At 30.0% G+C, this 24,625-nt stretch overlaps 1 protein-coding gene across 6 annotated transcripts in view; it reads left to right on the top strand.

The window, feature by feature from the left end:
- Positions 1-24,625, top strand: part of LOC121129701 (uncharacterized) — a 371,351-nt gene that overhangs the window by 42,743 nt on the left and 303,983 nt on the right. Inside the window, exon 8 of one of the 6 annotated variants that reach the window (XR_011783464.1) lies at positions 15,073-15,798. The exons of the other annotated variants lie outside the window; for them this stretch is intronic. The gene's annotated coding sequence lies outside the window, so the exon portion shown is untranslated. Of the gene's footprint in view, positions 1-15,072; positions 15,799-24,625 lie in introns of those variants that run through there. 6 annotated transcript variants of the gene reach the window in all.

Here is a 24,625-nt window from a genome sequence, read left to right as displayed (position 1 = left end):
TCAAGCAATTTTTAATAAATTCTTTTTGTTGTGTGACAAATATATATATAAATATTATTTGTATTTATTTTGTGTTTATTATTTATATTGTATATCTTATTATGTTAATTATTTCTTTGGACTACCTCGTTATTTTAAAGTTTTAATATTCGTATCTTAAATGCATCACTATGACTAAGAATGATCATTTTTATATTTTATAAACATTAAATATAAGTCCACCTCTATAGGCTTTGATTATCGCCGCTGGTCGAAATAAATAAAAATATATTAATGTATACAATTGCATATTTTGATTCAATTTTAAATAATATTATGGTAAATAGCTATTGTCCATATGTAATATATGTAAATTAATGAATGTTCTTTTGCAGAAAAATATTTTTTTAATACTTACATTCATTTGTGATCATTTTATAAACACGATACAGAAGTATGTGCTTCGAATGAAGTTCAAATCTTCACCATTGTAATACTTAAAATAAATTTAATAATCAACAAACTCGACAGTAATTCGAAAGGAATTTCCATTATCAATTAATTATCATTCGGCAGGATTGATCATTAATATTGGAAAAGATTCATGGATTAACAAACAACCACAAAATCATGAAAGAACAAAGATTTTTACTTCATTCTGATGCAGGATGTGTAGAGAAAAAGAGGGAATTTTTAAAAAAAAATTGTCTTTGGTGAGGCAAAACAATAAGATGGTTCAGGAAGGCACTCAAAGATTGGGTCATAGGAGAGCATGAGGAAATGAGAAATATAAGTGTGAATGATTTGAGTTTATATCCAGGACTGTGAATTCATAACTATAATAGATCTCATGCCTAGTTATGAGAATTATAACATGTGACTTATAGGCTCCTTCAACGAATTTTCAAGTATTATTTATGTAATTTTTTTTACATGATCCTTATTTCTTCATTTATTTCTTATGTCGTTTGTGGATATATATAATAAAAACCTCAATAAAGAGAAAGAACGGTACGATAGGGGTGATTACTATTTTTTTTCTTTTCAGATTTAGCAAATGAAACCCCTTAATTTTGAGGAACAATTATTTTCAGATGGCATCAATGATATTATTTTTTGAATTCTATGAAAAAAAATCGGCCATTTGTGAATATTTTCGAATTCATTTTCATAATATATTAAATAGGCGCCCTAATGAAATTTGTATAAACTAAAGTACTTTACTTAGACATTCAATCTAGACTAAATAAATAGTGTTATTCTTTAATGACAGTCAGTTTATCATTATAATAAGTTATTAAAGTGTGTATTTTTATATTGTTTGGCAAACGATAGAAAATGTCTAAAAATTATATATATATATATCTTGGGTTGGGACATTGGTTTGATGGGGTTTGCTTTCGTTCGATAGGTTTTCAGTACTTTGACACTCGATGCAGGGTTTTTTCAATGTTTCTTTATCTCTAAATCTTTATTTTTTCCCGATTTGTATATCATCTCCTTAACTGCAGTATGTCAAACTTTTTCATACATTCCAGCTGCTGTACACTCAGCTAAATAATAAAAAGTCCGGTTGGTCTGAGCATTGCCAAGTATATATCCTGACCTGAAGGTTTGATTAACTTGAGACGGAGGACAAGTGACAATGGTGAGTGGATCTCTTTGTGACGAAGAGCAAGCTCGATATTATAGTGTAAGTTATCAACATCCTGGATCTTTGAAAGTCCAGGCTCACAGTAATGATAGAATGATAGATTTGATCTTACTTTTCGACTGGATAAATAACTGAAGGGCATAGCTAAGAATTTAGTTTCGATTTTGAGCCACGCAAGAATCAGACCAAAGTATGATTTTTTCTGCATAGGCATAATTTGGTGAGATTTTATTTAGAATATGAGTAAGTACACTCGCTAGATAATTCCCAAAAAATCAATGCAATTACTCATGCTGATGTCTATGTATGTATATGTTACCGGCAATGTACAAAATACACATCAGAGTGGGAAATGTGCCAATTTACCATCAAAGGGGGCATTGTGCCAAATTCCTCATCAAATTATAAAATTTCCAATAGAGTGGCCATTTTAACTTAATTGTGAGGTTAAATGATTGTGGGTAATTTGATAATTAAGTAAACTATTGTATTATAAGAAATTGTCAAGAGAGACTCAACTCTATTTTTTGTAAAATATACCTCGGCCAACAGGTTGTATTGACCCCTAAGAGGGATAACTATCCTCAGTAAAATGTCCAATTTTCCACATTGCCCGCAACATATGTATTTCAGTCCACAAGTTGTGCAATATGTCAGTATAGCCCCGAGTAGGTTCATAACCCACCGCCAAATCGTTGTAATTGGTGAATGCACCCCATATGCAAGATTCTTTTTATTTTTTACAGCGGAGGACGTAGTGGGCTCATAACTCAACACTTATTCACTGTTTTTTTAATATTACTTCTAGAGTTTAACTAAAAATTTTACTTCCTGCATTGTTTACAAAGGCGGTCAGAATCAAGAAATGGGGGGGAAGTCAGGCTTAGAAACGTGTAAGAGCCATAACTATATAAATTGCAAAATAGCATTTGTTGAATTTAAAAAGTAAAATATTCAAAATATGTAAATATTCGCCTATTACTAAGAAAAAGGAACACTGGCCACAAAGAATGAGAATGTATGTAAAATCAATAATCACAGATTCATGAATGATTCTGGACTAAAATTTAACAGATTTGGAATATTTTACATTGTAACTTCACCAAATGCTATTTGGGCCTTAAACGTTTCTAGGCCTGAACCCCCCATTCTTGATGCTGACCCAGAGGCATCCGCAGGCTTATATTTTGAGTGTGCTTGGTTGTTGGAATTTTTTGAAAACAACTTTTCTCCAAATAATTGGTTTGTACAGTAATAGTGGGATTCGACACAGGATTCAATGTGCTTTTGTACCTTTTACAGTAGAACACTGGGGATTGTGGTGGATAGTTGATTGGCGACTTTAGGAGTAGGGTTTCCATAAACATTCAATTTTTCCGCAGTGTTTCCAGCTACGAGTGTGATAGGGAGAAAGTACAGAGAAAGAATTTCTGACCAACTTGAATCTTTTGTGCACCCTTGAAAAGGTGATATTTCTAAGCACATTTCTTCCAGCCTTTGAATTGTTATCGACACTCATTGACTTGGCAAAGGTTAATGTGGCAGAGTAGATATTGATCGTTGGCAGTGTCGGACTCTCTTTCATGATTACTTCCTGGTCAGTATTACTAAAGGTCCTATGACATCTCATATGGTTCGTCGCTTTAACAGTCCTGTTGAAAGCAAATAATGATAAGTCCATGAAAAACATGAAATCATTTTTGTGTTTGCGTTACATAAAGTATATTTTTATATTCATAAATAAGAGTGGATAAATATCTGTTAATATATTTAAATGAAGCATCCGAAATAAAATTATTATGTAGAATATATACACATCTCCCCCAAATAAGCTTGAGCTAATCTAGTTATAACTTTTCGCAGTAATTAGCTAATTAAAATCTCAAAATACTTGCAGTAGTTCCTGCAAAATTAGTACTTACCTGGAAGGAATCAAATAGCCGTTATAAGGAGATGTGTACTCGACCTTGCTTTTTTCGCCTTAAAAGCCTTCCATTCCCCATATCTCTTTGGTCGTTTCCGTTTTTAATCGGTGATGTGTTTTTTTGGTTACTGCTATCAGTCAGTGACATTTTCTAAGTAGTTTAGTGTTTGGGAAATAACGATACTTTCTGGATTCCTCGTGGTGTAAGACTGACTTAAATTTTATTTATGATTCTAAAAAAAGTAACAAGTTAATTCAAAAAAAGAAGAAGTAGATCGTTGACCTGTCATCATAATAATGTAAAATAAAATGGGAACACCGCACGCAGTAGGTATTGGGGTTGTCTGTACAGTATGGTGGCTAGAAATTAGGGTTAGGTTCAATAAAATTGGTTGGTTTAACTAACAGTGATGTCAGTTTTTTTTATAATAAACTGTTGTATCACTTAGTTGAGGTTCACATCCACCCAAACAAAGGCATATCGATCGTTTAACATTGTTCATTTTTGTACCAATTATCGACATTGTTTTTGTTTTTCCTTGTCTACTAGTGTATTACGTCCTCCTTTTCAAATGTGGACAAGAAAAAATAGTCATCTCTATAATTTTTTCGAGAAAATCAGATGACACTATTTTATTGTACAGAATTGGGATAGACATCAAATAACCTGTTTATTTTTGCACATAATACGATAATGAATCGAAATTTCCCATAATAGAACATAGAATCATGATCCTTATTTGTAGGGCTTTCTAAAATTAATTTCAAGTCAAAATATTGGATTTTGTAAGATAACAAGGTTTTTATCCTAAAGCCGCATATGGGAGAATATGGCTCATTCCATAGGGAAACTGATTTGAATTAAATTTGGTATATGGTATCATTGATAGTAGTTATTCTCAGAAATGAATGCTTGGAATTGTAGCTCAATCTAATTTTGAGGTCCTAAAAACAATCAAATTCGTATTTTCGTGAATATTTGATTAGTGATATATCGTAAACAAAGGCAATGCTCGGCAAGAATAATAATACATCATTGAAAAGCTTGTCAAAACTTATGTTCATATTTTTTATTTTTGGTATGAAAAAAATGTTTTCAAGGTTTTGATTTCTTATAATTTTTAACTATCTTATAAATCTTTTTTTAAAAGTGTAGAGTGTTAAAGGTATGAAATTAGAATTAATGGGGTGATTAATAAAAATTATAACCTCTTATATATACATAGAAAGAAAAAAGAAGATTTCATCAAATATAGGCTTTTATATTAAAATAGGATATATGTACAAAATACATATATTAGAATAAAGTTATGGGTTTTATAATTTTAAAGACCTAGTAAAAATGGAGAAACAACAATCTTGCAGTCTAACAAATATGCGAGGAGTATTTCTTTTATAATGTTTTGAATAATTTAGAGAGTCTATTTTAAGAGAAATGATGATACTTATTTTTATTTCTTTTTTATATATGTATACATACATACATTTTAGTCTCGGTGGATATGTTAAAAAGCTTGACATGTTTATTTATTTAATGGGTTCCTGTAGTTCAAATACTGGATTTCCTACCCTCTAAATATATGTTTCTGTATAAGTATGTCTTAAAGTGACAGGATACAACTGTCTTATACAACCATAAACGATTTGATATTCATGGGTTAGAAAAAATAAATAAATAAGCACTGCCTAGAATTTTGAAAACTATCCAATGTGTTTTAATTTTATACAAGATAATTTGATTTTTAATTAAATGTTTGATATTATTTTTGGCATCATTTTTTAGTTTTGACAAAGTTTTGATTTTATTGGTATCTTGCATTCTGTTGGTAGCAGTACGCCAATTCTTGTCTACTATTGAATGATTACGGGTCATTCATGAAACACGTGGTTCTTTTTTAACCTAATTATAACCTTCTTCCCCCGGCCCCCATGTGGACTTACGTGGTTCTTTTCTTCCCACTCCCAAAAACAGCACAAAAAAAAAAATAATAATATATATAAATTAAAATACAGGGAAGTTGTTTGACTTTTTTTTGTTAGACAATTTTTTGATACATCAAAGGCATTCATGTTTCTTTTGAAAAAATTTCATCTAATGACGATTTTAATTCTAAAATTACCTTTTCTATTTCTCCATTTTTTCTACTCTGTTCCGCGAACAAAGCTGAACAGAGGTTATTTTTTTGCATTGTTTGTTTCTTTGTCTGTTGGTCACTAGGATCACAACAAAAGTTAGAGATCAATAAGGTTTAACTGAGTAAGAACATTATATATGAACACAGTAAGATACCATTAAATTTTGAGAGGGCAAAGTCAAAGATCAAGGTACTACAAAACGTTCAAGAGACATAATGGACCATAACCAATTAAGGTACAGAGCTCAAATTGATGTTCTTATGTAGGTTTAAAACAGATGTTTCATATAGCAGAAATAATTCAGGAAAAATGAACATTGGCAAAGATTCACGCTTTAACGAGTGCCCATTCTGTTCCACAATTTAACAAAAGGTTATTCAAATTCAACCCATCATCGTTATGAACACTTTTAAAAAGAAAAGCCTGAAGAAAATGAGAGCTGACTACAAATATGTATATACAGTGTACAATCTTATATTTGTCCAATATAACCCGGTTGACCTGACGCTACGTTGCTGTGTGTTCTTGGTAAAATCAAAGCATATGCTTACATAAACCTAAAGGCTTTTCATCGCAGCATTTGTTTTTTATTTAACCTTCATTAACAAATGAATGCAAAACAAAGCAATTTGTGGGAAAATGTATCTGAGTAGAAAATAACAAATTAAGTGCATCATTGATCAAATACCTACATGGAAATAAATTAGATTTTGATCTCTATCTCTCACCCTTTGGAACATACAAATATAACAATAAAAAATGATTTATAGAGATAAATATATTACCTTTAGGTACATTTATTTATATATAAAAGTATATATGCAGGCTGCACAATATACATATATATTTAAATACATAAATAACATTAAATTGATATAAAGCAATCAAATTCATGCAGTTTCTGTCAAATAAATATTTTGAAAATATTAATTCTAGTTTGTTACATTAAAACAAACAGATAGAATGTAATATATTTAGAAATATGGTAGGGAACGAATCCAAACAGCATTAAATGTGTATCTCTACAGCATACTACATTTAAATCCATTGCTGTTAATTGAAGAACATCTAAAATTATATTTAAAAAAAAAAAAAGTAACTTCTTCTTTCTTGAAAATGTAATTACTTTGTTCATAATTAGATATGTGAAAAGGATCGAAATCGCAGCTAGTGTAAAAGGTACGCCCGAAAGAATGTCATAGATATAGTAAACCACTATGACCGTAGACGAGCCTGATGCCTTTAGTGTTTTAACTTAAATTGTGTTAATTTTTTTAAATTTTTAATGTATGGCTAGCTCAATATTTTGGAGTGCTACGTTTAAAATTATATAAGGTCTTCACTCGTTTGTATATACATATATGTGTATGGCAGCACTGAATTGTGATTAGAGAAACATTTAAAAGTATTCTCTCCTCTTGTATTAGGAAGTAGATTTTAATGAGTGTGCCTTACATGTATTGCAAAGGAAATAAATATAATATATATTATACTAAAGAAATAATTACAGTCCACATTTATTAAATAATCAACGTTCTGCCAAAACGATAAAAAAGCACGTAGATTAAATCTTCGAGCAAAACTTAACATAGCTAATCTGCCAGATGGGCTAATTGAAAATAATTTGTCACCATTATCACACTGGAAAAAACTAACCATTCTACTAAAACATTTTATAAACCGATGGATGAAAAAATATGTATTGAATTTACAAGTAATATCTAAATGTGGAAGATCAAGGTGACGTTGTAGTCTTGGTTGATAACATCCAAGATAGAAAGGTCTGTCCTCTAGGATCGGTAATTCGTAACTTTCCTGATTCTGATGGATTGGTAAGAAATGTTGAAGTTAGGCATTCTAACGGTAAGGTATATCACAGACCCTCAAATAAGTTGGCATTTTATTTTCACCTGCTGATGGTAACTAAAAATGTTCATCCCGGGGTGTATGTTCACTAGTAAATGAGTGAGTGACTTGTAGAGTAGTGTTTATGTGTGTATATATACAGTGAGGAAAATACGGTGTATTTTTTAGCTGGCCCGTTTAAAAAAATAAGTAGTCTGAAGAATGAATTTTCTTTTCCTTAGCAGTTGTCATTATCATTTAATTCCCGAGTAGTGAACATCATTTTCTAAATAGATTCAAGTATATGCAAATTCTGATAGAACTATCTTGTATAAAGATTCTCTCGTTGATCCCAAAAAGATATTTCTTCCTCCACTTCATATGAGATTGGGTTTAATGAAATTTTTTGTGAAAGCTTTGGACAAGAATGGAGAAGGATTTGCATATCTGAAAATAATGTTTCCCTAAATTAGCATTGCAAAAATAAAAGAAGGTATTTTTGTTTGACCACAGATAAGAAAAATAATGACAAGTAGATAATTTGAAGAAAAACTCTTAATCTTAGAGCGTGCAGTATGGCTGTCATTAAAAAAAAGGGTGTCTGTAGTTCTTAGGAAATGTAAAGGCCCACAACTACAAAGAACTTGTTAAAGATATTTTAGCATCTTACAAGGTTTTGGGTTGTAACATTAGTTTAAAAATACATTTCCTTAGTTCTCACATATACTTTTTCCTAGAAAATCTTGGAGACGTTATCGATGAGACGGCGAGAGGTTTCGCCAAGATATTCATTTTATGGAAAAAAGAAATCGAGGAAAGTGTAACACCGCAATGTTGGCGGCTTATTGTTGGGGGCTGAAGAGGGATCTTCCCAGCCAAATATACAGACGAAAATCCTAGTCATCTCAATTATATTTATCTAAATTAACAAATATTTATATTAATCTAATTGAATTTCTTCAGACTTAAACAAATTACACTAAAAACTTATACGCAGTAACTGAATAGATCGTTTTCACATGACGTCAGCATTGTTAACAGAAGCCATTTAGGGGGCTTAAATAACCAAGTTTTATAATTATAATAATAAATTCAAATATCACTGTTTATCATTGGGATCAAGTAGTATTCAAGGCAGATGTTAAGTCTTTCAATTTTTAAAGCCATTTGATGGAGTTTCATCAAGATTTAAATGGAAATTTTTAACATTATTTAACAAAAATATTAACTTTGAGCCCCCAAAATGGAGTCTCCTTCCATTATGACGCAAATTATAACGTCAGTGAAAAGGCTCAATAGAAGTTGATATCGAAGTGGATCTTCCAGCGGGGATTTCGTTGCCAGAGATTCCTCCCTACCAAAGCACTCTCCTCTATTCACGAAAACCGATCCATAATTCAGGATCCTAATCTCAAGAGCCAGGAGTCTCGGATTTCATTTCAAAGCTTTAGCGCTAAGTTTCTTTCTTTCCTTCATTCTCTTTGTTTCTCTTTCTCCCAGTTAGGGAAGTCTAAATTTATGGACTTTTCTTATGAGATCATATAAAAATGAGTTTTATCCTTCAAATACTGTCGAGGCCTTATCTCAAATTGAGAACGATATTGAGCGTTTTGGGGGAAGCTCTTTTTTTAAGATTAAAGTTCATACTTTCAGCTAACCAATGAGATACTTTTAAACTTTTTGAATATATTCGTCTTGAATGTTTGAGCCTCTGATTAAGAAGCACATATTTTCAACTTTAAACAATTATAACTCGAGTTATAAGCATGGTATAGACATTTTAAAAATAGTTTTAGAATTTTTCAATATTGGGCTTTACGATATATCCACATATTGTATCTCTATCTTAAACACCCAGCGCTTACGAAAGCGTTGAACTTTAAAAATAGCGCAAGATAGAAAAAAAAACTGATGGTTTTTTTCTAAAAGCCGCGGGGCTAGTAGACAATAAATAACGCCATATTTTGAATCAGGAGATCAAATTGAGACATGCTGTTCTTGTACCATAATAAAGTGTGGTTTTGTTGCAACGTTCTTCCCAAATGATCAAGAAGGGAAGTAGATCAGTCGAAGGTGCTCCAACATAAGGTAAAGTAGCAGTTCCAAAGCCAATGCCGATTTAAATACTACAGTAAGTGTAGACCGAACAACACAGATGTATTCTTACTTTTCTTTAATGGATTTCTTCTTCACAAAGATTCAGATATAAAATATATTTGTTCAACAGAATTGATAAGAATCTCATCTTTTAAAACTATGGAGTTAAAAAATATGTCTTTGAATCTAATGTTGACAAAATTAGTTTAACACCTACTTATGCCTATACAAAATAAGTGACATAAAACAGAAGTTATATATCCTATGTATGTTATATAATTTTTTTTTGTTCGTTTATACAAGCAAAAACGAAAGCACAGGATCCGGTTTCAAAAATATTCGTAGATAAAAGATAAATCAACTTTTTTTTTTTTTTTTGACAAGACTTGAGTATAAAGAAAACTGAAATATAACATATGTCATTTCTTTACATTCTAATTATCATAAATTTATTAAATATTAATGAATAAGTATTTTAGAGTTTGTCTTTGAAGAAATTCTTCAGTAATGAGGGAATATATTTTTTTCATTGCAAAAATGTCATAAGAAATCCAAACTTTTAGGCTTAAAAATTTGAATAAAAATATTTATTTTAATTAGGTAGCAAATATTAAGATTGGTTTCCAATCCACATTTGACAAAGTACTACTTTTCTCTCTCTTATTTTCCCTCTTTCTAAATCTTCATTTAGAGATAGTTTCGAGATAAAATGACAAACGGAGAAACAGAGATAAATAAATAACTTTAATTTTCCCTTTTTATCTTTCAATTTTTTCTTGACAACCTCTTTCATCGCCTCTTGGTTCTCCTTGGCCCCACTCTTAGGCACAGAAGTCTTCAGTGATAATTTTGTGTGGTCGTCTACTTTCTGTCTTCCTGGAGAGGCTGTAGCCACTGTTAATGAACCTCTAAATCTTACAATCTGACGCATTCTGTATAAAATACAAAAACTTCTCAAAAATCGACAGAAACTTCATCAAGTGTATTTAAAAATAATAACATTGAATAATATTAGAAACTACTGAAATCTCCTTGATACTACTTAATTAACTACTCTCGTTATTGCTCAGATGAAGTTGCATCAATTAATATAAGTAGACATTGTAGTACTAAAATTAATCTATATGACCAAGAAAATATCTTAAACTAAATGTACACTTTTTTCAATTTTGTTTCTCCATCGATTTGAATAATATTTGATATGTCAAATAAACTATTATTTGGAAACTAAAAAATGAAATGTCATAATTTAGAGTAGTTTATAATAAAATATATTATTTAACTGGTTTATGGACTTCTTTAAGTTTTGAAATTACTTACTACTTCATTTCAGTTGTTGAAGTTTTATCATAATCTCTTTCAAAGAGACAAAATGCCCTAAGTTTAAGTAAGAAGTGTTGACTGGAACTTATTATCAAGCTATTATTGATTATTTTTTTTCCTTTAAATTTTCTTCAATCCTACAATTATTGTTCACGTAGAAAGTAAGGAACTGCTGAGTAGATGATTATTTTCCATCCTTCCATTTCATTCATTTTTCTTTATTCTTAATTGGAAAGGTTCAGATATGGAATGAAGATCATTATTTGTAATAAGAAGCAATATGAGGAAAAACAATAGCTAATCAAAAATATATTGTTTCTTGCTTACACATATTACAAATTATTTGATACAATTATTCTCTAAATTTAAAAAAAACTTAATAAATGATATTTAATCATTTTTACAAGCCTCTTGTATAAGATATATTTTTCTTTTTAGAAATAAAACACCATCAAAAACGGATTTGTCTATACTAACTAGTTTGTATACCAATAAAAATAAGAGTTCTTTTTAAATTTATAAGGTTTTCCTTGTTTTTGTTTTTTTACATAAACATTTATGGCATCCTTTATGATATTATTGGTAAACAAATGTTAATGCTTCATAAATATTTACAAAAAAATCTAATACTCTTGATGGCATTTATTATATAAGTTGTAGTTTGTACAATTTAAAACCAAAACAATGAGATGCCAGATATTTTATTTTTCCATGAAAACTACTAAGTGATAAGCTTTCTGTATTACAGTATATAATTAAAATATATGTTATTAAATCCTTTGTATATATGCAATAAATTAGTAATTTTAGCAGACAAAATGAAATAATATCATCATTCATTATAAAATGGTAACAAAAAAGTAACGGATTTTGCAATTAAATAATTTATTATGATTTATGATATGTACAATTTATAACGTGTTGAATATACCCTTTCACAAATTTTTTTTTTTTTTGTTTGATAAATTTTAAAAACTGATTTTATCGTAAGTTTTAATATTTATAGTATTTGAACAACATTATTGTATACCTTGTTTTGAATAATTGAAGGATTCTAAGATGAGTTCAATGATTTGCAGTTTTCCTTTTTTTTTTTGAAACTTTCTGTTCAACTGTTTACTTCAAATAGGGCTAAATGTTCTACGTTAAAAAAAAAAAATTAGGAAACTTGCAAGTCATGAAAAATATTTTAGATTCCTTCAATGATTTAAAAAAGTGATTTTATGGATTTTTTTTACTGATCAACTTATTGAACATTCTGATTATGCAAGTTACAACCTGTACACAAAATATACATACATATATATATATATTAGGCCCGTAATGAGGGGTCCAGAGTGCCTGAACCCCTCATATTTCTTCACATAACATATATATTTCAAGTAAAAGTGCTAAATGATATATAGGTAACGAAAATTAAAACAAACTTGGGAAAAAATAATTCACAAAATATAACTAAATTCATCACAATTTACAATTCGTGTTCAAAATTAAAAAAAAAAAAAGGATAACTTCAGAATAGTAAAATTCTAGCTATGTTCCCACTGGTAAAAATCCTTCATTTTCTTTTCTTCTTCTCCCCTCTTCCATAACAAAAAATGATAACATTTTCCATACGTAGTCATAATGATGAAAATGGGCATGTTAAAAAAAAGAAACTGAAAATCAACATGGTAACCCTGACAATCTGCTGCAATGACCTGTGACAAGGGATGAGGGGGGAAAGGAAATACACTAGAACATTGGCAAGAATTACTACTCAGATATCGATCCCCAATTCTACTCTGAGTCCAACAAATTGTAAGTTCTACAATTATAATTCCCCAATAAATCCTCAAGGTTATTCTCTGTCTTTTATGAACACACACGAATGTTCAATCATGTTTTGAAAATAATTGGATCTTTTTAGGAAAGGAAGTTCACTACTTAGGAGTTGAATAACAATGAAAGTTACGAAAGAAAATAAATTTCATTCTTCAGATAACCAATTCCATAAACAAAAAACCGGGCAAGCTAATAAATACACAAGATTTACATTACTGTGTATACAAAATTAACATAATGTTTGTTAAAATGAAGCATTATACTCATTTTCTAATACATTAGTTGTGAATGTCAGCTGTTATATCAATATTTTGTTAAATAATATGAATGAATGCAAAAACAGTTTGAGCAAGCAATGAGACGTTTGTTATAAAATTACATTTTGACGATACAATGTTAATATGATATGTAAAGTTGATAATATTGTAGAGAAAAACGCGTGCAAGGAGAAGGGGGGGGGGGAATACACATGGTATCATTGTTTAAAATACTGATGTGATTATCATCTGCCTGCTTTATTATAATTTTTGAGGGTATAACGAAAGTATTAATTAGCAAAATATTTAATGAAGATATACTACGTATAATTGACTTAGACGTTTTTTATCCGTTACAGTAGATTTGAAAACGTCACACGATTTACTCCTTATTATGAGCATCAAAAAAGATATTTTCCCCGTTACTTTCAATACTTTTGATCATCCATGAAATTGTAATTCATTATGAACCTTATTCTCAGAATAATAGCTAATGAAACGACAAAGTAGAGTATTTCGAAATATATTTGAAGTTCCAGGTTCAAAAAAGAAGGCTTTAATTAAATATAATCTACATAATAAAAAATATACCATCATACCTTTATGTTAAATATACAAAATTAAACAATTGGAATCATATAACTAATAACAATAAATTATATATACAGAATATTGAAATAATAGATTGATCCAAATAATATTTACTTGTACTGATATCGGAATCCAGTTAAATTTGTCATAACTTTAGGTTGCAAAACACAAGCGAGACGTGGAGTTTAATCAAATCAAAAAGCCCCTCTTCTTCATGTGGAAGTTGCTGTATACAATTGTGCACAGGATAGATATATCTCTACCGATGAAATCTAACTTAACTATTAATAATAAAGTAAATTCTGGCACAGTTCTCTTTAAGAGTTACAAGTAGCTTTTTTCATGGAAATGAAAGTATGTTCCGGATTAGTGTTGTAGAAGACGTCCGTGTTGACTGTCTCGTTCGCCTTGAAGAAGTAGGGATGCATCTTGTTGCCGTTGGACTATGATCTGAGCTGGAAGTTTAGTCCTTAAAGGTTCCCTCGACCTGAGCTTTTCATTCCGCCAAGAAGCAATCATTTTTTTGTTTCAGAACAGCGTCCACTGTGAAGATCTTCTTGCCAGGGATCCTCACCCTGTACATCAATATTTTATATGTATTTTCAACAAAAACATTGAATTTAATTTAATTAATGACACATGGAAAGGTATTCAAGTATTGCTTTCTATGAAAGTTTATAATCCTAATCACATTAAAAACAATTATTTTTTATTTACATTTTTTTAATATTTTAGTTTTTTTTTCTCTTTGTGATAAAGTCAAATACCTACAAAGGTTTATAACTTCTAAATGGAGTCGAAAAATATTAAATTAATATCAAATTAATGTTTAAGAAAGGCGGTTGATGAAAAAATTAAATGGAAAAAAATAACATTAAAAAAGATGTTAAATGACTTGAATAAAATTCAAACTTAATTAAAAAGAGCTACATGTTCTTATATAGCTAGAAGTTGGGAATCTGTATGAGGGGTTATATTAAAATATTTTTTGTCTAAAAAACTTTCAATTGGTATAATTGTATGATTTTTTTGTTTTTCAAAATTGTCTTTTTAAAAAAATGTTATGGGGTCAATATTAGTCTCTTCCAAAAAGAATTTAATGAAAATTTTTCAAAAAGTTTTCTTTTCTAAGAAAAACCCCTGCAAAAAAAATCAAGGTTATGCTTTTGTATAATTAACCAAATTTTGATTTTTATTTCAAATTATTTCTCGGATTAAAAATTACGGATTAGGTTTACTTATTTCCATGAGTTTATTGGCCTAACCTCCTGAATAATAAATCAGGAATACCGCCATGTTGGAGACATTTTAAATATATTTATTAAGTTATGTACAAAAAAAAAAAAATATTGTTGTAATTTTTATTGGACATGTCGATGTTAAGACGATGAAAGAAAGGGGTTGTCGACGTCATAAAAAATATAATTTTTCGATTCCAACAGGATTCCCAGGCTGGAAAATCGGAAGATGGGATTGTCCAATGTGTTCCTTGGTTAAATCGTGCTCATGGCTGGGATAATTTGGATGACATCATCGCTGAAGGGATGCATTTTGATTTAATGGTTCCCATACGGGCAATGGGTCTATGAGAAGAAAATCTGTCGTCATTTTGAATATCTTGGTCTAAAATTGTATGTATGGAAACCTCCCCTTTTCCTCCAAGAGCATTGAAAAACGTTTGGATAGGCCCCACTATCTCCTTTATTTCATAAAATGGCCGATGTGGTCGACAGTTAACATCTTCTCCTACAGGTAGTTTTTCACGATTGAACCTATAATCGCCGGAATATTCGGTACCTCATAGAAAGGGGAAGAGATAACCAAGATCCCAAAAACGAAATTTACTTCTTCAGTAATGGTTTTGCGCGTCATTTCAAGCGATATGAATGTGACACCCTTCATTTCCTTCCAGTAAACGGTCCAAAGGTCAATTCGTTGGTGTATATTGCTGAAATCCGATATTTTCTGTGTGGAATTTGTTGATATTTTCCTTCTCTCACATCTTCTTGAGCTCTCTCAAACATTATTTAAATTGTCAAGACTACCGCTTTCAATATTTTTTTCTTTTTTATTTGACATACCTATAAATTATCTTTTTTATTTGACATACCTATAAATTATCTTTTTTACAACTCCATAAATCATAAATGCACTGTTATTGGTTTAAATCCTTGAGTTAAAAAAATGAATTAATTTAAATCAGGGAAATAATATTATATTAGTTTACTCTTGTCTCATGTAAGGAGTCCTTTTCAAATTTTAAAATACTATAAACTATAGATATACAATAAGAGATTTATTTTATACTCTATTTGAAAAAAAAAGTTCAAAGTTGAATGAAAAATTGTAAAATCATTTACAGAAAAATAATGAAATAATGCACTTATGACAATAAATATTGAAAAATAGTTTTCTCAATTTAAAAAATATAAATAATAAATAGAAAATATCAATATTGAATGCAATGACATTCAATACCTTTAATAAAAGTTGCAATATAACAAACAAATAGCACATATGACATCAAATTAAAAAAAAAACCCATTGACGTAAATAGTAGTGATGGGAATATTTATTGGAATATGAATCTGGAATCGAAGAATCGGGTGTTTTTTTCGGGTATCAGAATCGGGATCGGCATCGAGAAAATAATGTTGTGTTTGAATATTTGAAAAAAAAAAAAAAAAAAAAACTTTACCAAAATCAAGGAATTTTTGCTTATTACTAGATAATTTAATATTAGAATTTTCTTTTTCCGAAAAAATAATATTTCAATTTTTTTTCAAAAAAATTAAATATTCCAAGTTTAAAAAAAAAATTTGTAAGTAACTATATATTTTTGAAATTTTTCTCCAAAAAATATATAATTAAATTTTTTTTTCAAAAAATATATTACAAATTTTATTGTTGAAATATTTTTCTAAAAAATTAAATTTTTTGTGACCATCTTTGGGTTTTTGAAATATTTAAAGTATCAAATTGTAATATTGAAATTTTTGGTCTAAAAATTTAATTGTCCAAAACAATTCCATAAAAACCAAGCAAAATTTGTGGACGCTCCTGATAAGCAAAATGGTATTTTTTAACTATTTTTTAAAACATTAAATAATTGGAATCTGCATTGGGATTTTTTTTTTTTTTTGGAATTGTCCCATCACTAGTAAATAGTGTAATGTAACATCAATAGTTTTTTAAAAGAAACCTCGAATTATCTAAACAATTGACTTTAATTAATGAACATTGCTCCCATCAGTGTAATCATGTAAATGCAACTTGATAACCCCATGTCAAGGCTTAGAAAATTGAACTTCTTTAAAATCAAATTTGACACTTGTGATGCAGTTTTTTCACCTTGATTTTTTCTTGACGTCATCTATCATTTATTTTTAACTTATAACTCAAGACATCATTTATTAACAGGGACTACTGCATAGTTTAAAAATGTCACATACATGAAAATAATGAAGGTGGAAGATTGAGGTCAAAATCATATATCAATTTAATTTCATAGATCAGGTGTTCTCAATCACCAATTACACAAAAACATTGCTCATGAGATCTTTAGCATGAACATGAAGTTACATATTTTAATGAATTACATTTCTTTGAAGACTGGTTCTATAACTGTGGTAGACGAGCTCCCTCTAGGCAACCCTGTGACTATGTTTTGTTGAAAGGAGAGTTCACTCTTCACCTAACTGTCGAATGTTTAATATTTTTTTGTCAAAAAATGACATTGCCTTTGCAAAATGTTTAAAATTTAATATTATAGCCAGTGGTTTTTTAAAAATATGAACACTTTGAATTTTAAACATCCAACAAAATATAATTTATTAACTAATAAGGCACTTTCAACAAAATTAATACTATGAATAAATGTGTGTCTGAGCTCTCTTAATTATGTAGCTGCCCTTAGCGGCAATGATTGCTCCCTGGTGGTGGCAGAAGGCTTGGTAACCCCTCCGGATGTAGTCATCTGTAAAGTTGATAATAGTGTAGAGAAAAACGCGTGCAAGGAGAAGGGGGGAAAAAATACATATGGTATATTTATTTAAAATTCTGATGTGATTATCATCTGCCTGCTTTTTTATGATTTTTGAGGGTATAACGAATGTATTTATCAGCAAAATCTTTAATGAAGGTATACTACGTATCTACTTAGACGTTTTTTATCCGTTACAGTAGATTTTATAACGTCACACTCCATGAAATTGTAATTCATTAAGAACCGTATTCTTAGAATAATAGCTAATGAAACGACAAAGTAGAGTATTTCGAAATATATTTGAAGTTCCATGTTCCAAAAAAGAAGGCTTTAATTAAATATAATCTACATAATAAAAAATATAACATCATACATTTATGTTAAATATACAAAATTAAACAATTGGAATTATATAACTAATATCAAAATATATACAGAATATTGAAATAATAGATTGATCCAAATAATATTTTCTTTTCTGACACCGGAATCCAGTTAAATTTGTCATAACTTTAGGTTGCAAAACACAAACGAGACATGGAGTTTAATCAAAAAGATAATCACCCCTCTTCTTCATGTGGAAGTTGCTATATACAATTGTGCACAGGATAGATATATCTCAACGGATGAGATCTAACTAATTATTAATAATAAAGTAAGTGTCAAAATCATAAAATTAGACAATAAATATACTAATAAAAAAAAATGTTAGAAATAAATCCATCTTAAAGATTTAGAGCAAAAGATAATTATGTAGTAATGTCCGGCAATATTACTCCTTATTATGAGCATCAAAAAAATATATTTCCCCCGTTACTTATGCTTATATAGCACCATACTATTATCATGAAGGATATACACAATTGCTAATTATAATGCTACACCCAATGTAACTACCCCCGTTGTTGTGACCATTAGGGCAGTTGTTTTTTCCTTTTATGAGTTTTCCGAACACCATTTCTTGGAGCCTATCAATCATAGCTAAGCCTTAAGTGATAAAAAAGTAATATTTATTGACTATGTAATATTGGAAACCCTAATGATCATACCCAAGTCTTTAAGTGAAGAAACTAGTCTCAGACAAACTAGTTGCGAACCATCCAAAGCTAATGCTCCCGCTGTTGTGACCATTTAAGCACTTTTTTTTGCCATTGAATGAGTTGTGTATCATAATTCTTGATAATTTTGGCTAAAATAGAATCATATTTTAGAGTTAGATTTAAAAAAAATTTGAATACTTACTGTTAGATAGTACAAAATTCAAAGTTCCATTTCGATATTAGTAAATACTTTTTACTGATCACTTGATCGTCATTTGGTGTGGATGACTCAAAGCATTTTTATATGTATTTCTATAAATGACATCAGTACCAACATCCTCCATTAATTTAATGATGGTTCCTTGGGAAAGAATAGGTTTACCCGTGAACGTAGATGATTAGCAATGGATAAGGGTATATACATGCAATAAGCATCTTTGTGAGATCAGAGTTAAAGTCTTACTTGATGTATTCATCATTAACTTGATTTTTTAGATGAATATCCATGCTCTTGAGATATGATATGAGATGAAGATAATGAGTGGCGTGTAATTCTAGACAGAACACTAAAGGCACATTTACATCGACAAATCCGACAAGCCATCTGTTTCTCATCCGTTAAGTATTTTCCAAATTCCTGGGCCTCCATTTTCATAAATCCAGACAGAAGGCGACGTTATTTTAGGCATTTTATTCAGTTCTCTATTGACTATCACCATCTAATATTTTATTAATATTGAATAATAAAGGCGGGATTGATAATGTTCTTGATTGATAGAAGAAGATGTATATTATTTAATCAATGATGCCATAAGTATTTCTTCTCTTCTCCTCGCACGCTTTTCTATTCTTACCAAAATTATCACCCTTAGTCATCTGTCATGGCGGCCCAGTGCTGGCTTAAAGTGGTTTTAGGTCTCAGTGTTTGGATGACTGACACTACAGACCTTCCCCTCGACTGTACCTAAAAGGTGTAGTGGAGCGGTCTGGCATCAGGGCAGTAAAGGGCCAAAAATGTCAAAAAAGAGTTCAAAAGAACTCTAAAGACTACTTCATAAGAGTCTTACAACAGAGGAGATATGTTTCTTTCATTGCTGGTGTCAAAAGTGTCCTTTCCAACCTCAAAAGGCTCTATCCACCCTCTTTTTGATAGCTCTCTGAACAGTCTGTTGTAAAACTCCGAGATCATCTCTTACATGGGCCCCCATGGATTTGAAGGGATTGACCTTGTCTGTTTTCTTTAACTCCTCCGAGTGTAGTTTGGCCTTTTTGATAGAACCCTTCTTCCTCTACAACGTTTCAGATTTGCTGACGGCGTAGATGGAGGTCTTCGAGACACCCAACTGCTTGAAGTGTGGGAATGGAAATTTCTCGATCACGCTCCAGCGTCATTTTTTGACATTTTTTGCGTAAGCTAGAAAGCTCAGGTTTTTTTAACTAATTGTTTATGCGTTAATATATCGAAATATGAATTAATTTGAATCACTCAACCTTAATTAATTATTGAATTTGTAAGTGCTCAGATGTCAATGGACCACCCGGTAATTTATACTTTTGTCAAAATGTATAAATACATTAAAAATGATGGCAACATAAATTAATTTAATTTGGTAAAGAAATGAAAATCATGTATAGTAAATAAGTCATTTTAGTTTTTGTACATTTCATTCTGTTAAAAATGTACAAATTTTGAAAGTGTTGTAAAAATAGAAGGTGTTGCATGGAGACTTGAAATTTTTTCAGGTGCACTATAAAAAGATTAAGAACCATTATGGTAGATCATACAGGGCTATTTTTAAGTGATTATATAAAATGGATAGATTTTTTAGCATCAATCTTAGTTATAATGTAATACGTTTACTCTAAAGCCTTTTAAATGGAGCAATCAAAAGGAACTCATATTCATCTAACAAGCAGAGTCAAAAAGAGTTGCAAAGCATTTAGTTAATATATGTATTAAGTAAATTGATTGTTGCAGTGATTACTCTACCTTTTAAAAACTTTCTTACTTGATTAATGTATGAACCTATATAGTATCATCATCTAAAGGTTACATGAAATAAATAAAAGAAATAAATACAGTCATATATGTGATGTATCAACGTAAAAGCAGGCTTGTATTCTTTTCGTGAAAATCGATCAATAAACTAAAATAATTGATTAATTTGTACTCCTTGAATTTTATTATATTTTTCAATTGGTTTGGGGGACGTTTGAAATTTGCAAATGTTATTTTTATATCAAAAGAAACATTTTAAAGTGTCAGAGACACAACATTGGACCTTAAAAGTAACTATATTGTAAAAGCAGTTTTTTTTTTTTTGTGTTGCCAGAATTGGAAGGGTTCCTTCTTTTTTTTCCAGTAGGTCTTTATTAATTCACACATACCCATTACACAAACACACACACAAAAAAATTAAATATTTACACATTTTTAAAAACAATAAAAGAAAATTTGTGTTTAATTTTGTTTAAATTTAAGATACCTTAAAAAATCAACATCCTAATGGAACAAGAAAATAACTTCTTAAAATCATTGAAGTAATTGACTCTAATGTCAAAAGTATTCAGGAGATTACTTCTAATGAAACCAAATGCTTGAATAAAAAAGTTGATAAATTTGTGGAAGACAATTTACAAAGACGATCAAGTGATGAAGAGTTTATAAAGAGAGATGTGAGTTTTTGGAGAAATTGTCGTAACTCTTGTATTTTGCTTTATGTTGTGGCTATTAAGATAAGAAATTAAGTTTTTTTGTAAATTAATGACTACTTGTGAGGTATTCAGAAAAATATGAACGGATGAATTTATTTTCTACGTGAATCAAAAATTTTCAAAGAAGCTCACGAAGAAGCTTCCTCCATTGACAAGAAAACAAGTCAATCCTATAAAGAGACGTCTAAAACATTTGTTCAAATCAAGAAAGGAAGAAGGCACCACAAGAGGCTTAAAATACAGATGAAGAAATAGAAAGAATGACAAACTTGGAATGTAAGGTTTTGTTAAATTGTTTGGAAATTTAGCTTAATTAAGTGGAACATTTGACTAACCGTAAAAAAGTTATTTATATTTTAGATTTAGTAAAGTTAACCCCGATTTAAAAACCGGTCCAACCTTTATTTTTTACTCAACTTACTTGTGGAGTTTTTGAGAAGTTCCGAGTCATAGTTTTTAGAATGTTCCAATGAGGAATGTTGTAGAACACATAATATGCTGTCGATTGCTAAGAAAAAAATTGTTCTAGGACACAGTACGAGAAGAAGATTGAAATTGCAGGTCTCCTCCTTGCGGGATTGTCCCAGAGAGACATTTTGGAACAGACTGGGGACGATTTATAATGTATCCATGTGGTTGTAGGTGCGGGAGGATCTCAGACACTTTCCAGGAGTAGGCAGGAAACCCTATGTGTCTGTCAACTGTCTCAAGTCGGCCTCCAAGAAAAAATTGCTAACATGTCCAAGAAGATGAACAAGTCCCCCTCAGCTGTGTCTAGGGCTCTAAAAAAGACAGAAGGAAAGTTTCAGCGGTGTATTCTACGCCCTCTGTTGACATAACAGCAGATAAAAGTCCGACTTAAGTGTGGAAAAAGACCCTGAACTACCTTTAGGGAACTATGGTCTCATTGTGATCTTTTCTGATGAGAAGACCTTGACTAGTAGTGCCATTTGAGGATGTAGCAGAGGACCACTATTATGTCTCCACCACCAAACAAACTACTTCATTGATGATGTTACGGCTGGTTGCGTCCAACAGAAAGACCATGAATCCCTTATGGTTCGCTTTAGGGTCCAGACCAAAACGCACTTCTAGGTAAAGGACTTCTGGCATGTGCAGATCCTATACCTCAACCCCACTATTCCATCTAGGTGTACGGTGAGTCCAAGGTCTGCATAAGACGCCACAACAGCACCTGCACACATAACACCTCCGTCAACAAGGCCTTGGTCTCCATGAGTGCCCATTACATCCAGAGGGTCTGCTGCAGCTTCCATCACCACTTGGAGCTCATCCTTAATTCTAAGGGTGGATACATTAACTAAAACATGTTCTTTGTATTTCAATGAATAGTGAATATACTTGTTTCTTAATTCAACCAGGATCCTGCCACTGACTTCAATACTTTGTGTGTTAAAATTTTTAAATAATCTAATGGACTTATTTATATTTAATTTTTGAGCTTTTTTACAATTACCCGAATTAATTATATTTAAATTCTAAACGTTTTCACGAAACCTTACATTGCATATTTATTAAATATTCTATAAGAAAATTAAAAATCAAAGTGAAACAATCAATCAAACATTTTATTTGACGGCAAATTTTTTGAAGTTGTAATGTAAGGTTTATTTTTATTTTTAGCTATAATAAAAAACAATTGAAAGAAAATATGCAAAGAATATTAGTTTCCAAATAAGACCCTTCATTTTAGATGATTTTTTTTATGATTTGATCCATGCTTTAGAAACTATATTCTACATAACTTAATAAATATTTTATCTTTCCAATACTGGAATGTTTTTTATCAATATTTAATAATATGAACTTTCATCTATATAGTTATCCTATTTTAAAATATGGCTCTGAATCGAAATTAAACCTTAAAGACGTGATTTAAAAAAAAAATGACATTACGGGCTACTGAAATTGAAAATTTAATTATCCATTTTCAAGTTCTATGACTTAAATTACAATAAGGAATAGGGTTTATAGTCGGCAAAGGAAAATGTTGTTACATAGTGTTATTAATAAAATGTTTGATCAGCACATAATATGCCTCTTCTTTAACTATAAGACCACCATTTAAAAAAATCAACTATGAATATCTACCGTATCGTCAACAGTCAGTGACAGAGCACGATGTGTATTGTGACGTGGATTTTGCAAATCCGCCCAGTTCTAATAGGTAATCGAAAAATTCTATCACACATAACTGATCAATAATACATATCTGAGATCTGTTCTTGAAGTCAAACATGGATGACCCCATTAACCCATGCCAACTTGCAATATGGAGCAACTCTCACGCTATGAAGATGTAATTACATATATGGACGTGTACTTTTTTTGCTTGAACGCTTCAAATGTGCAAAAAGTCAATATTATTTCTATAGGATTATAAATCCATTAAAAATATATTAGTGCATGGATAAAATAAATTAATAACAAATGCATTAAGCAAAAGATGAAACATACTTTGACAATTTATTGATAATCATTAAATAGATAAAACAAGTCATTAATTAATCATAAAGACGTCAACAGTGCAAAATAGTTTTTGCAATTCTGAGTTGACAATTTTTTGACAAAAATAAAAGGTGGTTCTCTAATATAGACAAATTTTTTCATGCATATATGTTGGCATGCTATTATAAGATTATAACACATTTCCTTCAAAATTCATAGTAATACATTTCATGCAGGAACTATATTATAATGCCTTTAAGAATACCCAAACACTCGCCCAATCAATATTAAATAACTCTTTGCTAGTAACTATATATATTCGAGTGTACCGCAATGGCAAAAGTTCAGAAATTTGTAGTTCAGGATGTTTTTTATTTTTCCTTTAATTCAATTAATGAAGAAAAAAACTTTTAGTGCCAAAAAAAAAGTTATTCATGGACTAGAAGTAGATCCAGAGTTGGGCAAGTTAATGACAGTTAACTTAACTTAGATAAGTTAAGCTAATTAACTAGTTAATTATTTAAACAGCGTTATTTTAACTTCCACTTAACCAATTCATTTTCAATTTATCAAAATTAACTTTTAACTTAACTTGTTAATTTTTTAAACTGCATTATCTTAATTTTAACTTAACTTGATTAAGTTAATTAGTTAAGTTTAATGTGTTATTCTTAGTTGAAATACAAAAAACTATGGTAAAAGTAACCGTAAGTTCTTTGATAATTTAGTTAAACACTTTGTCGACACTATCTGTTTTCAACTGGGTCATTCCAAATCCAATCGATA

The sequence above is a fragment of the Lepeophtheirus salmonis genome, chromosome 14 (genome assembly GCF_016086655.4).
Source record: "Lepeophtheirus salmonis chromosome 14, UVic_Lsal_1.4, whole genome shotgun sequence".
NCBI classification, from domain to species: domain Eukaryota; kingdom Metazoa; phylum Arthropoda; class Copepoda; order Siphonostomatoida; family Caligidae; genus Lepeophtheirus; species Lepeophtheirus salmonis.
This window is presented reverse-complemented; position numbering and strand designations above follow the sequence as displayed.